This window comes from Erpetoichthys calabaricus, chromosome 16 (genome assembly GCF_900747795.2).
Source record: "Erpetoichthys calabaricus chromosome 16, fErpCal1.3, whole genome shotgun sequence".
In the NCBI taxonomy this organism is placed as follows: domain Eukaryota; kingdom Metazoa; phylum Chordata; class Cladistia; order Polypteriformes; family Polypteridae; genus Erpetoichthys; species Erpetoichthys calabaricus.
In genome coordinates, this window is record NC_041409.2 from 70208314 (window position 1) to 70225232 (window position 16919).

At 37.3% G+C, this 16919-nt stretch overlaps 1 protein-coding gene across 1 annotated transcript in view; it reads right to left on the minus strand.

Moving 5' to 3' along the window:
• The window catches only part of ehd4 (EH-domain containing 4), a 60593-nt gene that overhangs the window by 33571 nt on the left and 10103 nt on the right, over positions 1 to 16919 (minus strand). The gene's annotated exons all lie outside the window — the stretch shown is intronic.

The following is a 16919-nucleotide window of genomic DNA, read 5'->3' on the forward strand; positions in this document are numbered from 1 at the left end:
CTAGCAGAAGTGGCCTGGGAGAGGGAAGTCTGGGCATCTCTGCTCAAGCTGCTGCCCCCGCGACCTGATCTCAGATAATCGGAAGAGGATGGATGGTTATCAGTGTATAAATTATTTTTCAGCATAGTTTAAAACACAGTTTACTATTACACTAGAATAATTTGCCACATTGGGGTATTAACTGTTGCTCACTTAAACACACAGGAAGAAAATCCTGTGATTAAGAGTGATAGCATGAGTAGAGAGTGGCAATAGCGAAATATCCCACGTCAGCACGACCACTTCTTTGTGGGATGTGGTGTTTTAATAGTTTCAATTCTAATATGACTAGGATTAAACCTTTCCCTAATGTATAGCCTCCCATGACATTAATTAAGATTTGAGGTTTGAGGGAGATTAAGGGGTTTGAGAATGCTACAAAATTATAATCAACTAATATTTTTGTTCACCTAGGATGGTAGAGTTGAAATACAAAAATCACACTAAAGCATCCATGCACTGAAACAAACTTAAGTTACCTTTTACTCAACTCCAAGTTACTAGCATGTGATGCAAAACCAATGCCAGTTCCATTATCCTAATACTTATACAGCGATGTGAAAGGAGCAGTTTTTCTTGGTTAACACATAAGGCAGCCTACACTGTCCAGCTCTGCACACTGCAACTCTCGCAAAAAAAGCAGATGGCAAGTGAGAAACTGAGTTAGTGAAAAATTTCAAGACTTTCTTAGCCTTTTGAGTTTTATCCTGGTGAAAAAAGACCATTTACAAATGGCCACGCTCCTGCCATAAAGAGACACACATGACTGAGAAGCCAATAGTAAGACATTCTGTGTTTTTTAAATGCTGCTCTATTTGTATTGCATGAAGGGACCAAATATGTGCTACATACAGTCATTGTAAATACACACCATTACACTGCCATTACCAACTTGGACGCTGACACCTGGCTGGAAGAATCTATGGATTCATGGTGTTTTGTCATTTGCGAATCTCTTATCAGTCTGAGTTTGCAGAACATGGATGTTTCAGACCAAGTGAAATATTTTTAGCCTTTATGTGATTGGTGTTTATTTTCTCTTATCCAAATTTAAAAGGTAAAAGGATTGAAATTGTGTTATGTCATACAGTGTAATCAGCTTGTGACTATATATAAAGCAGTAACAGTATGTGCTCTAATATGCCTGCCTTCTTTGCCCCACTATGGTACGCCAAGGTTAGCTGTTATCTTCTTCCACTTGATCAGCATTGGCTTGTTGATTTTTGGGTGGTGGTCCAGTTATGATAAAACTTATAAAGGTCATGCAGAAAAACCAAAGCACAGTTTCAGTTTTTGATAAGCTCCCTAATGGAAAAAAATGCCCTGTTCAAAGCCACTTAAATCTTTACATGAAACTTGTAGGGACCCATCAACCCAAATTAAGCAGCCTGTAATTCATAGGATGTTTAATACTGTATATAATAAATAACATAACTCTGGCAATGATTTATGCGGCAAATACAGGTAGGCTAAATACAATAGACATTTAGCTTAAATACTTAAAAATAGAAACAAAACTTTACAGCAATGAACTTCCCATTTGTCGCCGACAAAAGGTTTTCATAGGTATAACCATTAGACATCAGAGGCAGAGCAGGTCAACTATGGTGCACAACATTAGGAGTGATCCACTAGAGTAGCATGGCATGTTGAAATTTGTTTGTATCAAGCTGTGTATGGCAGCAAATCTTACTAAAGCAGGAGAAAACTGGAGTGAAAGATATGTGGATGTGCTACACGTATGATAATAAAAAAACACTTGGAGAAGATGTGTGCTGTGGTATCTCTCCAATGCTCTTTATGGGTACAAAAACTGGGAAGTTCAACTTCTGAATTTTAACAAAAGACAAAGTGGAACTGATTTGTGTCTTTCTGTGTTATACAGTAAGTCCTTTGATGTCATTCTTCTAAACTGTGAAGAAGAAGTGATTTCTAATACACAAAATTGATTGGTTAATCGAACATTAAAGCAGTCACTGGAGAATACTGCTGGTAAATGTAATCTTCACTAGTCCAAATGGCCCTTCTAGTCGTGCCTTGAAGTGTCACTAACAGATGTTAACATTACTACATTAAGTCACATGTCAGCTCTCCCTTGCCCTCCATCCCCCAAACAAATCTCTCTCATTTATCAGCACTTTGTCAGCAGTGCACATTATATCTATAAACTCAGCTGTGCAGGACCCAAGGTCAATAAATCCATACTTTACTGAGAGTGCACAGAGTAAGTCAAAGCTGCAGCAATCTAATCTTTATAACAGCAGGAGGCAAACTACGACTAAAGGGTCACTGCACCAGTCATAAAATGGCTGGGTGTGTCACATCAGACATCCTTCAAATGGCAGTCCCAGACACTCCGGCCCGGTGCCATCTGAACTGCTTGATGGTCTCCTCTTGCTTAAAATCATAATAACTGTGTTTAGCTTCACACTACATGGCAGTTAGTAAGTGTTGCAAAAGCTTAGGGGAGTGATGGATTATCCGATATTTTTTGGCTACTTTGCTGAAAACTGGCAGAGTTACACAGGAGTAAGCACATTTTTAATAACGCCCTTATGCTTGCCCAATATTCTTCCCGCTATGAAAAGATTTAGGTTCAAGATCTCATGCCAGTATTGTATCATTTTTTCTTTGAATATTCTCAGGGATACGAGTATAGAACATTAAGAGTTTTGGAGTTGCAGGTGGATTCCAAGTTAGAAATTACCATTTTTTTTTTAATATAATAACTGAAATGTTCCATTCACTGATATGAACAATTGGCATAAATTCAGAAGAACAGAACGGATAAGATAGGAACAAATGCACAGAGTGCAGAAATGTCTGAGATGTACCATTCCCAATAAACATTCACTCCCCACTCCACATCCCTCTTCCCTTGCCAAAACCATCAATTGCCAATGCGGAAACAAGGAAACAGCAGATAATAAACAATGGAGGCTTGGACAGTCCAAGTGACACCCAGTTCCTGCATTCTGCCCCTTTCTGACATACAATGGACAGCAGTGTGTTATGCCAGGCTCCTCCTCCTCCTATTGTGCTCTTTTATGGAGGGCCAACTTGTAAATGGGGTCAACAGAGATATTTCTTATGAGGAGACCTCACTTGGTCCAAGGGTCACATTTCAGTAGATATTTCTTAAGAGAATTTGCAGTGTTATATATTTGGATTCACTAACATAACAATAGTTTTCCACTTAATTTTTAAAATCATTTGGTATCTTTCTTGAACCTGCTTAATCCAATTCAGGGAGGGTCATGTGGGAAGAAGCCTTTCCAGGAAACACTGAATAAAAGGCAGAGAAACATCCCCCTGAACAGCATTTCAGTTCCCACTCACTCCACATTTTGGAATCACCAAACAACATTCCATCCATCTATCTATCCATCCATCCATTTTCTGAAGCCCCTGTTGACAGATTAACTGAAGCTCAGTTTTAAGCCACTCACTTTCTTTACTTGCTTATACAGGGCTGTGTGGAGCCAGAGCCCATTCAGGTTTCTAGCAGTCAAACTGGCACAGCAGTCTGTTACAGGGCACATCCACTTATACTGGCCGAATTTGGGCTTGCCACTTCATCTATCACGCATGCTTTTGGAATGTTCTATATTTAAATCTGCTTTGTTTGGATACTTTAGAGAATGCAACAGTCTTATCAAATTAGCCCTGGAACTCTTGGGAGTCAACAGATAGGATCATGCTAATCAGCCAGTTAACTTCAAGTCAGAGCAGGGAAGTGTGCATTCATTGGCTCTCTACCTCTACATAATAGATCATTTCATAAGCATTCAGGAAACTGAATGGAGAGAGAAAAAAAATCTGTCAGAATTCAGAAGGTCAAGATATGGAGAAAATGCTTTAGTATTTTAGGAGTATAACAACAATCCTTAGTTCAGCCAGACACTAGCAACCATGTGTGGCCAAATAATTAAAATAAACTATAGACCTACCATAAGGGCAAAGGTCAACAAGCAAGTAGCTTCTTTGATCCTTGAAGAAACATTTTGCAATATAGGGAAAAATGAATTATTGTATAAAATTATATCAATAATAATAGTAACAATTACTTTTATACTGCACTTTTCTCACTTCTCAAAGTACTTTACACAGAGAATGGGGAGCCACTTCAACCAACAATGTGCAGCATTCACCTGGTGTAGCCATTTTGTGCCAGTATGCTCACCACACATTAGCTATTAGGTGGTTAAAGGGTGAGAGAGATAGTCAATTAGAGACAGGGAATGATTAGGGGGGTAGAATGACTAAGACATAGAGGGTAATTTAGCCTGGACATCGGGATATAGCCTGCTCTTCACGAAAGACGCCCAGAGACCTTTAATGACAACAGAGAGTTAGGACCTCGACTTTACGTCTCATCTAAAAGACGTTGTCATCTTCACAGCATAGTGTCCCTGTCACTGCACTGCGGCATTTGGATCCATATATAGACCACAGGGAAAGCAACCCTGTTGGTTTCTACAACACCTCTTCCAGCGGCAATACAAGCCTCTCCTGGTTGGTCTCCTTTCCAAGTACTAGCTGGGCCCAAAAACATGCTTAAGTGCACGCGGTATGGCTGCTAATATTCCATCTATCCATTCCTCTTCCAAACTCAGTTATCCAGGGAAAGGTCCCAGTGAAACTGAAGCTTCTATAAACAGGTGATTAGGCATGCAAGACATGCGTAACAAAAATACAAGTCTTTGAATATGTACAGAGAAACACAAATCGAGTATAACCGCCGCAGGACCACTTTGACAAATATGACTCAAACAGCTGAAAATAGAGTGTTTACCTTACACAAATACAAAATTCAAAATATAGCAGTTTCTTAATCATTTTAAGCAAAGAGTTGTTCTGACAAATGCAACTTTAAGAAAATTATCTTTTTAAATACAATAACACAAATAGGAGCCTGAAAAACTAGTACTTTGGTTATAGATCTTGACCTTTTTTATCCCTGCTAGTTTATTATTTTATTACTTCATTGAAGGAAAGTGGGAATGATAAGTAAAAAAAAAAAAAAAACAAAAAACTGAAATTGATTAAAAAAAAAAAACACCTCTTTAATAATGTTTTAATGACTGCATTACAGAAAATAAGACATTTTGTACAGCTCTTTATGTCAGTCATTACTTCCTTTTGGTACTTGCACTTTATTTAATAGATTTTTCTACTTATTTATTTAGTGGACTCTCAGGATACAAATTCTAGTCATATATAAATGAAATTCAAACCCTTTTGATCAATTAATAACAATTAATCAATAAAAACTGACATACACAATGCAAGGAATTACATTTCTAAAAAGATTTATTAATGCATTACAAGAGAATGTTTCGACATTTAGTGAAAACATGATATATAGCGCTTCATTTCACATCACCAAAAAAGCATTTCATGCATTTTGCTTTAGGAATAGCAACATCATCAACAGAGTCAGGCGAGCATCCAAGAACAGCCGCTCTCTTAAGACCAATGTTTGGGGTATGCGGAGGTAGTATCCTGCAATGGTTAAGGTACATGCTAACTATCACTGGCAGCAACCGAAGCCCAGTTAATAAGAGTGGCAAATTAGCGGACACAATTTTCATGCATTACAATTAACACATGTAACCACATTGCCTGCCACTCCTTATATCTACACAGCAGCAGTTAGCATCTCAGCCTGGCTGACAGCTTTATATCTGGCTTGAAAGTTTTGTGTTCATAGCACCAGAATTTCATCCGTCAGCTTTTATCTATGTAAAGGCACATTATTGCTTTTCAAACAGTGCTCAACAATTTCAAAAACGTACGTGTATTCTCACTGACTGCGACTAGGTGGATTTTAGCTCTTGCATTTCCTTGGTAAAATGTATTTCTATTGAGATAGGAAAAATGTCTCTAGACACAATTTGGTATCCTTGCTTAGGATAACTGATTAATGGCCAAAAGCCTTTGCTGTCTGTCATGTTAACTGGTAACTTGTCTTTTCTATTACTATACAGTCAGTGTTTTTTCTAGCTACTGCTGCCAGAATGGTAGAAAGTTGAAGGTGGCATGCTCATTTTGTATGTGGTATTTCATTGTAAGACAGGCCATACAAGCAGGTGCATGAGTGCATGGTCCCTCTTCCTTTAACCCCTTGGCTACATTTCTAAAATGAATTTAAATGGTAGTAAAATCTCAAGGGTGCAAACTAACTCATCCTTTCAGTGCTGAATCTACTCTCCTTTAGTAGTTGCAAACTGTCTGGCTAATTCTCCAGTGCTTTTCTTTGCAAAGTATTGGAACATGACATAATGGAAACAAAAACTCGACTGATTCCACCTGTCCTACATCTCTTCACTACTGCTTGGTTTACATGTCAATTTTTTTACTACTTCTCCCATAAAAAATTAAGATTTTTACTTTGTATTTTTATCGGCGGAGCGGTGGCTCTGAGGTTAGGGATCTGCACTGGCAATCGGAAGGTTGCCGGTTCGAATCCTGTAAATGCCAAAAGAGACTCTGCTCTGTTGGGCCCTTAAGCAAGGCCCTTAACCTGCAATTGCTGAGCGCTTTGAGTAGTGAGAAAAGCGCTATATAAATGCAAAGAATTATTTATTATTATCATATACTCTTATTAAAACTGTGATGACATACCATCATATAAACAATATACGTTTCATAATAATAATAATTCATTACATTTATATAGCGCTTTTCTCAGTACTCAAAGCGCTATCCACACAGGGAGGAAGTGGGAAGCGAACCCACAATCTTCCACAGTCTCCTTACTGCAAAGCAGCAGCACTAACACTGCGCAACCTGATTTAAAAAAATACTATAATATACAAACTAGTTAAGCCACAGTGCCTAATGCTAAAGTTAAATAGAATTATACTGCCAATCCTTCTACAAATAAAACACAAAATGTTTTCACATGCTATTCTTTACACTGAATATTTTTTAAATTCTCTTCCTAAATAATGAGAGAACATGACAATGTAAAATTCCCAGGTCCCTCTTCCAGGCATTTAGAGGGCCTAACGGTAGATGTGCGGATTTTGTATTTCAACACAGTACTGTACAGTTTGCAGCAAACATTATCAACCTCTCCCAGGAGATAACTCCCAAACAAAGCTAAAAGTAGCCTGCTTCATCCTGCTGAAGGTGTCTTATCTGCTTTCGTACAATGATTTGACATGTACCTTAAATTCTGCCCTCAGGCGTCTATTAAAAAATTAGAAACCTGTCTCAGATAAGTATATATAATATATATTAATAATAATAATATATAAAGGCAATTAAATCTGCCAAATCAAAATTTATTTCTGTAATCAATAGGACTACTTAGTTTAGGGCCTTAACGTAAATTGACCAAACAGTGACTAGTCCTGTGGACGCTTTAATCCAAAGTGATTTAAAAATTCCAGGTACAGTAGAACTGCTTCCTGATTTCTACAGTTTCAGCAATGACAAGCTAGTAGATGCACTAATCTTCAAACTCTTATTTTTTCTTGTTAACTCTGCCCAAAGCTTTTGATAACAAGCCTTTTGTCGAGCTGCATAGCAGTTTCTTTCTTCTGTCCTCGCCTATAATTCAGTACCCCATTTACTCCACGCTTTTTTTTTTTTCTTTTGGATTTTTCTGCTCTCTCTCTCATTCTCTGTCTTGCCAGCGGGGCAAAGTTAGCCCCAGCTTTGAATTGGAAATTTCCTAACTCACTATTTCTGGAAAAAGTATTTCTACTACCTTAAGCATCATGAGGTAACTGAAGCTGAATTATGGCACGACTGACTAAAATACTTCTAAGTGTCAATTATAAATATAACTTATTTTGACTTACCAAGATGGGAGTTCTACTTAATCACAATTTACTTTTTCCTGTGTGCAGCTGTGCCTTCTTCTCCTCCATGATAAACTTGCTATTTGGGGCTGTTGAGTGGGTGCACATGGGATTAGTGTTTTCCTTTGTAGTGATGTTTTCATAGTTGTGTTTGATTAAATGTAACTTGAATTTTCTATCTACCTAACAAAAATTTGATAAAAAAAAAATGCAAGATGCTCAATTCAATTTAAATCATTTTGTAATAATGCTCTTTATTGAGTGCAGGGGCAAAAAGCTTACATAAATGATAAGACGTGTGCAAAAACATTCAACATTTTAACACACAGACCTGTCAAGGTAAACAAACAATGAAACTGGAACTAAAAATTAGAAAAAAGTGTTATGCAAATAGAAATTCCCATTCACGCAGAACTGAGAAATAGCCAGTTGACAAAAACAGTAATAGATAACCAAAACTCACAGATTGGGTAGTCCTAGGTTGTTAGCATTATCTGTTGTCACATATTTGCTGACCTAGGCCAACTGGCTGCCCCAGAGACTCCCACCAGGTACAGACATTCCCAGCTAAATGAACTCAAGTGAACTGGTGTTGTGACAGTACTTGCTGAATCACCATCTACTACAGAATGTTCAAGAATGAATTCCGATTTGTCTAATCAGATGCCACCTGCACGTGGTGTTAGTTGCAATGTGTTGTTTTGTAGCTCATCACAAAGCTATAAGGTGCATTTTGTATTCAGCTAGCTACATGCTTGTCACTCACTATAAAATATTGACTTGGCACTGGTAACCACTGCCATCCTGAAATTTTTCATTTTTATGTCTAGTGTCTAAAAACTAGGCTGGTTTGTGTGAAAGGTGTAGATACATTGGGTATATTAATACTCCTCACTAATGTGACACAAGAGAGGATCTCTGCAAATAATCATGAAGCAAATTTTGAGTTGCCATGTTTGTAGATAAAATGGTTAAATAAAAAAAAACTCCACTCTGTTTGACACTCAGAAGCAGTACTATAGATTCATAGCCCTTTGTGATGACTCATTTTGTCCCATAACAACAGCCGCAAACAAGGATTTTAGGCAGATGTGGAGGGATTACCGGGCAAGGTACAGGGCTCTGTTTATTTGTCATATACTGTAAGTGGAGTTGGAGAGGAGAGTTCCTTAGAAGAAAGTCTTGTTGATCTGGATGTTAAGTAGTACGGCAAAGAAGAGAATATGGGATTGCTAGTAGTATTCTTACACAAAAGAAATGTGCCCAGAGAGAGGAGGTGGGTGCAGAAGTGTTTGGAAAGGAAAGTGGAAGTTAAAGTAGCAAGAAATGGGAGGAAATGGGGATTTTCAGCTGCTAAGGAGAGATAGGAGGACTGGTGGATATTAGGAAATGGCTAAAAGAGTTGCAAGTATGAAAACAAAAAAGGGATTTAGTGCAGTATTTGGGAAGGAATATATATGGACTTGAAAAAGAATATGGGACAAGACATGATTGGATTATGAAAAATGTTCATAGTTATACACTGGAATGGACTGTAATAAAAACACAAATGTATTTTGTTTTAATTTCAATGATGTGAATGACAAACAACTAAAAGAGTAAACGTTTTTGTATTCTGCTATGTGTAACAAAAAATATGTACCAACAAATAAACAAATTCTAGGCAGTTGCCTATTCTTGTGCATCACACTTGGCCTTCCAATGCTTCACTGTCATCTATGCGAGTCTACCACATAACCTAAACCTTTTCCAGCAAAAAAAACCCCTACAATTACATGACTTTATCTGCAATGGAACACAAGGTTACTTCTGTGAATCTTTGCATGCAACATCCCAACATGAAAGTACAATTCCCAGCCTAAACATGGAACAGAGTACATTAAAGCAATGTACTTTAAGACATTATCAAGTTCTATATAAAAAAAACCCAGAATAAGAACAAAAGATTGCAGCAGTGTGACAACCTAAAGGAAAGTCAGCTGTCACAGCTAATTGATAAACTTTGATAGAATCCAGAGTTATACTGTAGTAATAATTTAATTAAGACTGAAGCTGGGTAATTCAGTTTGTATCAAAAGTATGTACGGTTCTCAGTTCTGATACACAGTACATATTTATAAGCTGCTCATACATGTTACAGACACAAACTTACAAATATGCACAAATAGATATTTGGCATAATGTATCATAATATTCTTAAATCACTAGACAGTGCCAGTCTATTTCTGAATACCTATTTAATTCAATAATTTCCTCTGCAAAATTTGCAATTGAGACCAAGCCTCCTTGCTAACTCAAAATTAATAACATCAAGAATACATTCATGCACCTTAAAGCCATTTAATGTATAACGCATTAAGCTATCCGAGATAGCCTTAACTCAGGGGAACTGCTTAGAAAATGCAGATAAAAACCAAAGCATTTTACATTCAGTGAGTTCACCTTAGGGTTACATATGGCACATGGCCCCTGCCTGTCCACACGGGCATGTATTGATGCTTTCAAACCTTCTAAGACAATGAATGCCTAGCCTCATCTCATATCACCCTGGTGCTATTTGGACCTTTGGCAGTCCCTTAACTAATGAGTAATGCATGCCAAAATGTTGACAACTGTAACTGAGTTCTGATTTTGTGACGCAGTGGTTCACTGATTGGCACTGCTGCCTAAGAGCTCAGTAAGCCTAGGTTTAAACATCTGTGGCAGAGCGAAGGGCGCTCAGCAGGCTCCTATCAATTATGGAGAATCCACTGCATCTACTTAATAGTATCATCTCCAGACAGAAGAGCAGCTTCAGCGACAGACTGCTGTCACTGTCCTGCTCCACTGACAGATTGAGGAGATCGTTCGTCCCCCAAACTATGCGACTCTTTAATTCCACCCGGGGGGGTAAACGTTAACATTTAACATTATACATAGTCATTGTCTGTTTTTCACCTGCATTATTATCATTCTTTAATTTAATATTATTTATTGTATCAGTATGCTGCTGCTGAAGAATGTGAATTTCCCATTGGGATTAATAAAGTAGATATCTATCTATCTATCTAAATCTTAGTTTTAGCAACATTTGGTGGAGGTTCCTGTTCTTCTCATTTACATGTGAATTTGCTTAAAGTGTTCCATTTACCTACCAGACCTCAAATAAATGCTGGTCAGGTTGAATGGCAAAGCTGAACTGTCCCAGTATGAGGGCGCGTACAATGCAATGGACTGTTCACTTAACGGACTGTGATACCTTGAATTCTACACAGTAGTACTAGAATGGGCTTCTACTTCCTGCAAAACCATTAGAGGTTTAAAACACGGATGCATGTCCAACAGAAATGTTTATCAAGCAAACGTAAAAGAAAATGTAAGAGAAACACAGAAATAGTGGATTCTAGCAGAAAAACAGTTGCCTGACCTTTTTGTGGTATATAAAACACTAGCAAAATACCCGCGCTTCGCAGCGGAGAAGTAGTGTGTTAAAGAGGTTATGAAAAAGTAAAGGAAACATTTTAAAAATAACGTAACATGATTGTCAATGTAATTGTGTTGTCATTGTTATGAGTGTTGCTGTCATATATATATACATATACACACACATATACAGATATATTATATATACATATACACATATATTTTTTATATATATATATATATATATACACACATACATACATACATACATACATATACACACATAGATGCAGTTACAATAACATAGAAATCAATATAAACAACATTAACATCATTATCATATGAGAATATGAAGTAATATATAAGAAGCACATTTCAAATAAATATAAATTATTAAACAGTAAAATCTTCTTCTATAATTTGCTACCGTGGCTTTTCGTTGGTCTGTCCAGGATTTTAAATCACCTGTAGCTTGCAAACCGTTTCACCTATTGACTTGAAATCTGGTACACATATAATACGTCACGTCTGCTATCCGCTTTATGGGTGATGATTGTATTACTCTTTTTATGTTTATTTTATTTTAGAATCAACTCCTATCTGCGCACACCAGGGCGGCCGTGGGCAGATGCGTATGGTGTATTCACTCCATGTTATCGTGCATTGCGCTGTCACTGGTATTTTGATAAAAGAATTTGAACAATATATAAGAAGCGTATAAATTATTAAACAGTAAAACATTAACATTTAAGAAGTAAAGTTACATTGAGTACTACTGCAGTGCCTTCGGGTATACCTCATTTTTTGTTTGCCCATTACATGCTTAAATGTATACATTTTTTGGTGTACCTACCCGAGAACACGCGACATATAACCGAGCGTGGGAGAAGCATGGATTTTAAACACGCGTTGAGTTCATCTGCTGGTCTCCCTCGTGGAATAACTGGTAATGTTTGACTAAAATGTACAGCGAGTAAAACGACATTACCTCCTTTTTTTTTTTTTACGATCTCTGAGATCTTGCTTTTTTCGGTTCAAGGCTTCATAAGCTCGTTTATGTGCCATGGTGTACTTAATAAGTACTAATTATCCCAAACCATCATCTCTGAATGTTGCAAGACTTTCGCCTTGTATGTAGATCAGGGTAATTACATTCATTGCATTCCTAGTCTGAATCACAATCTGATTGTATGGGTGGTTACCTGGCACTGTAGGGTTGCCACCCGTCCTTTAAAATACGGAATCGTGCCGCGTTTGAGAATGAAATTGCGCGTCCCGTTTTGAATCAATACTGGACGGGATTTATCCCGTATTTTTTTTATCATTTTTTTTTAAAAGCAGCGTGTCATGCAAATCATCCCACACGCATTTTATGAAGATGCCTCCTTTCCTACTTTTGATTGGGTAATACTTGATGTCATCGTTAGTTTGATTGGTCTTTTTAACTGTCCAGTGAGGAGGGCGTGTCTTTTAAGTAGAGTCTGCAAAGTGTTGGCACTGAGATGTGGCGTCAGCGCCATAGTTGAAGCCCCTAACGTTGCGGTCAGCAAGTCGGCTAACATCCGCCATGTGCCGTCTTTCAGTTGCGAGAAGCAGATCATAGAATGGTTGAAACTGTTGCCCTTAACGTTGCGCCACGGCGTGTGGTTCGTTTATACCTCGTGTCTTCTCATTAAACTTTTATCTCGCGAATATGTTATTGCAATCCGCAGCGGGAGCATTTCTATAAACTTAATTTAAACTTACGTTTTACACCGTGCTTTGTTTCCCTTATGAACATGCTTGTATGCTTCACTCGCTCCGTTCTCAATTGTTTAATTAATTTTTTTCTCTTCGCTGTTTCCGGCTGTTCCTCCATTTCCCCCTACTTCGTTCTTTTATCTCGCGAATATGTTATTGCAATCCTTAACGGGAGCGTTTCAATAAACTGATTGAAAATAGTTTTGCATTTACCTTTTTAGTAAAAGGCGAGCTTTTAAGCCTGAGAAATCAACCCGTAAATGCACACGTTTAACTGCACATGTGTTAATATGTATGGTTACACAGTATTAAAAGACAGTGAACAACGTCAGTTACCTTTGTTCCCGCGTTTGATAAAAGGTGAGCTTTTAAGCCTGAGAAATCACCCCGTAAATGCACACGTTTAATTGCACATGTGTTAATATGTATGCTTACACAGTATTAAAAGACAGTCAAAAATTAACGTCATTTACCTTCGTTCCCGCGTGTGACTCGTGCTGTAAATCTCTTCCTTGTTTTTAGTTCACGTGATTACGTAGGAGGCGTGATGACGCGATACGTGACTCCGCCTCCTCCATTACAGTGTATGGACAAAAAATATGTTCCAGTTATGACCATTACGCTTTGAATTTCGAAATGAAACCTGCCTAACTTTGTAAGTAAGCTGTAAGGAATGAGCCTGCCAAATTTCAGCCTTCCACCTACACGGGAAGTTGGAGAATTAGTGATGAGTCAGTCAGTCAGTGAGTGAGTCAGTCAGTGAGGGCTTTGCCTTTTATTATTATAGATAACTGAATATCTTTGTGCTGCATAATCTTGTGTTAAGAAACCTGGTATGCGACATAGCAGGCTGTCAGGCATTGATAAATAGTAGTTTGATGCCAATAAACACAGGGATAGAAAATGATTAATTTGCTTTATATATGTTTATTGAGAATTTGGAATAAAGCATTTAGTTATCAAGGTGTATGCATGTCCTCTAAACTGATTTATCTGCACTAAAAGTTTTTAAAAGGCTTCTTTTCAAACATTGACAGATATAAAATTTATAAACAAACACACAATGGATGTTTTATTTTAATATATATGGTGTGTGTAAAATGTGTTTCCTGGCACAGAATGGTGGAGTAAAATGAAAATGCAAAGAAGCAGCTCTTCACTTTGCCACAGCAAAACTGTAAATGGCAATACAAACCACATCCCTGATGACAAAGCATAATAGAGCCTTTGTAATAAACTAGCACAGCTGTTTTAAAAGCAATTCTGAGCAAAATTGCAAAATAAGAAATCTGAGCAGTGAAAGACCATGGAAAATTAGGCAAAGGAAGTAGACAAGAAATGTGCGAAGCAAATATAGAGATAAAAAGCAGAACACATCATGTGGGTTTCCTCAGGGTGAGATGGTTTCCTCCCATACCTAAAAATGTGCTGGATAGGTGGACTAGTGACTCTAAATTAGCTGGAGTTAACAGCACACCTTGCAAAAGACATGTTTACTGCTGGGAATAAAACGGAAAATAAAACAGAAATAAATGGACCTGGAAAATAAACTAACATAAAAGAACAGGTGGGCTTTTAGTTGTGATTTGACTGCTACAGCAGTCAGTAAGATATTTTGTTTTTCTCATGGGATGGATACCATAGTCACCATGATAGAAGATACAAAAACAGTGAAATTTCCAGAATACAACCCTGTGGAAATGTAATTGTCCCATTCTCAACATCCTCTGGTTTCACACATTTCAAAAAATATTACAGCAACAGAACGAAAGTGAACATAAAGTACAGATTTCAGATTATTGCCCTCTTTATTCAAGGAACAAAGTTATCCACCACTTCTATCAGCCATGTGACAATGTAATTGAACCCCATAGTTTCAATACTTAGTTGGTTGTAGCAAGTTCTTGCTGGTGGATGCTGTATTAGTGTTATGCCACGAGTAATAGGACCTGTGTCACCCAGTCAGTTCTGCTTTTGACTTGCTTGTGCGCAGAACAGTATTCTAAAAGGCTTGGGGATAGGGCTGCCAAACAAGCCAAAAAGGTACGGTTTGAACATTTGAATTAAAAACAGGTAAACGTTTGAATATATTTAAACTTTGGTTAACAATTCTGGGTCCTACATATACATTTTTATAATTTCTTATTGTGGTAGTAGCAGTAGTGACAGCATCACAAGAACTAAAGCCACCTTAGCCAACTTAAAAATTCTGCATTTTTTTTTTTCTGTAAAATTCAATAGAAAATCATAGTGGTACCCTGCAAACGTTATGTTAATGTAAGAGCCACCTAAATCCACCGCAGACACACTCTATAAAAGGGAAGAATCTGTACCTCCATTTTGTTCTCAACCTAGAACTAATGGCTGGGTGAATAAGTACTTGTTAGCATAGCAAGCTATAAAAAACAACCAGGAAAAGCAGCTTAAACTCATAAAATGCATGCATGCTGTCACAATACTTTACTACATTATTAATATTTTTGCTTTTTTTTTTTTTTTTTTTTTTTTTAAACTTGCATTGAGTCTGCAAAACAAGAAGTGCTTTTGACTCATGCATTGGAACGTGAATACTGCAGCGTTCAAACGAAATGGATTCTGGAAACACAGCCCCTCACAAAAATGGGATTCTCTGTGCATAGAAAAATACATAATCAAAAAGAAAGTAGAACAAGGCACACCCGGCACCGCTTATAATGTGCATATGAAGCACATATGAGGCCAGAAGACATGAGGTCACTATCCATCTGTCTTTCATATACATTAAGGCGTAATGCATGTATTTGTATTTTATAAATTAAGCAACTGAATGTACAAAGTGTTGCATTATTATGATCTTTAAGCATTTAGTTCTCATAATTTTTGTTAAGTTTTTGTTCACAGTAACTATAAAATTGAGCAAAACTAGTTTGGTAGTTTACATAGGAAACTAAGTTAACAAATACTAAAGAGCAAAATTTTAAATCAAATCAGAAAAATGTAGGATGTAGTACATCTGAAGCACAAAAAGCCAGTTCTGTGGGCGGAAGCCAGTTATCAAGGAATAACAGACAGGATTAAACTAAAAAATTTTGATTTCTTTTACAGAGATGCAGCAAAAGTATAATACAGGCAGCTCAAATATTTTTAATTTCGCCTTATTGTTGTAGGCATTAGGGATCAAGTCAGCAGCAATGTAAAACAGAGACTGTGTGACACCATGTGGTGGCTGAAACATATAAAGTTTTATGATAATAAAAGGAAAGTCATAATTATTATTTTCCATTAGCATAAAATAATAGTTAAAGATCTTAGATATAGTAGTGAATCAGAGAAGGACCATCTGCAGAACTATACTTTTAGTATACTGGACAGTTTTTAAAAATCATAGGTCAGACTGACACCACCATACGCAGCATATTATGGGCGACTGCTCGAAGACTACAAGGGAAGCTTAACCTTCTCTAAAATATCACAAACAAAATTTATCAAATATGCACTGTTGTATTTACATTGCTATCATAAACAGCGTGCTAGAATGTGTTCAACTTCACGGCCAGTTCATTCAGAATCAGCAATACTTATAGGTTGTCTAATGTGATTTTTTCACTCATGCATTCCTGTGGCAGAACAATCCATTAAAACCCACTCAAGTGCAGCTTCACTGGACTTCAATGGCACTTCAGAATATGCTTTGTTTTCAGGGCGGCAAATCTAGATGTTTACTGGACAAAACGTCAATTTCAGGGAAGCTCAGTATCTCTAGGAGTCAATGGGGCAATGAACTTACCAGGACGCTAGGATGCTGCATGATGATTCGAGGAACCGTCGAAGTGGCAGAACCTCTTTAATTGCTGGCGTTCTGGCATCAAAGCATTTCATATTCAGTCAATGTGGATTTTTGGCAAGTTAAGTTGGGAGACAAGCTGCTGCTCGTAGCCTGTTATT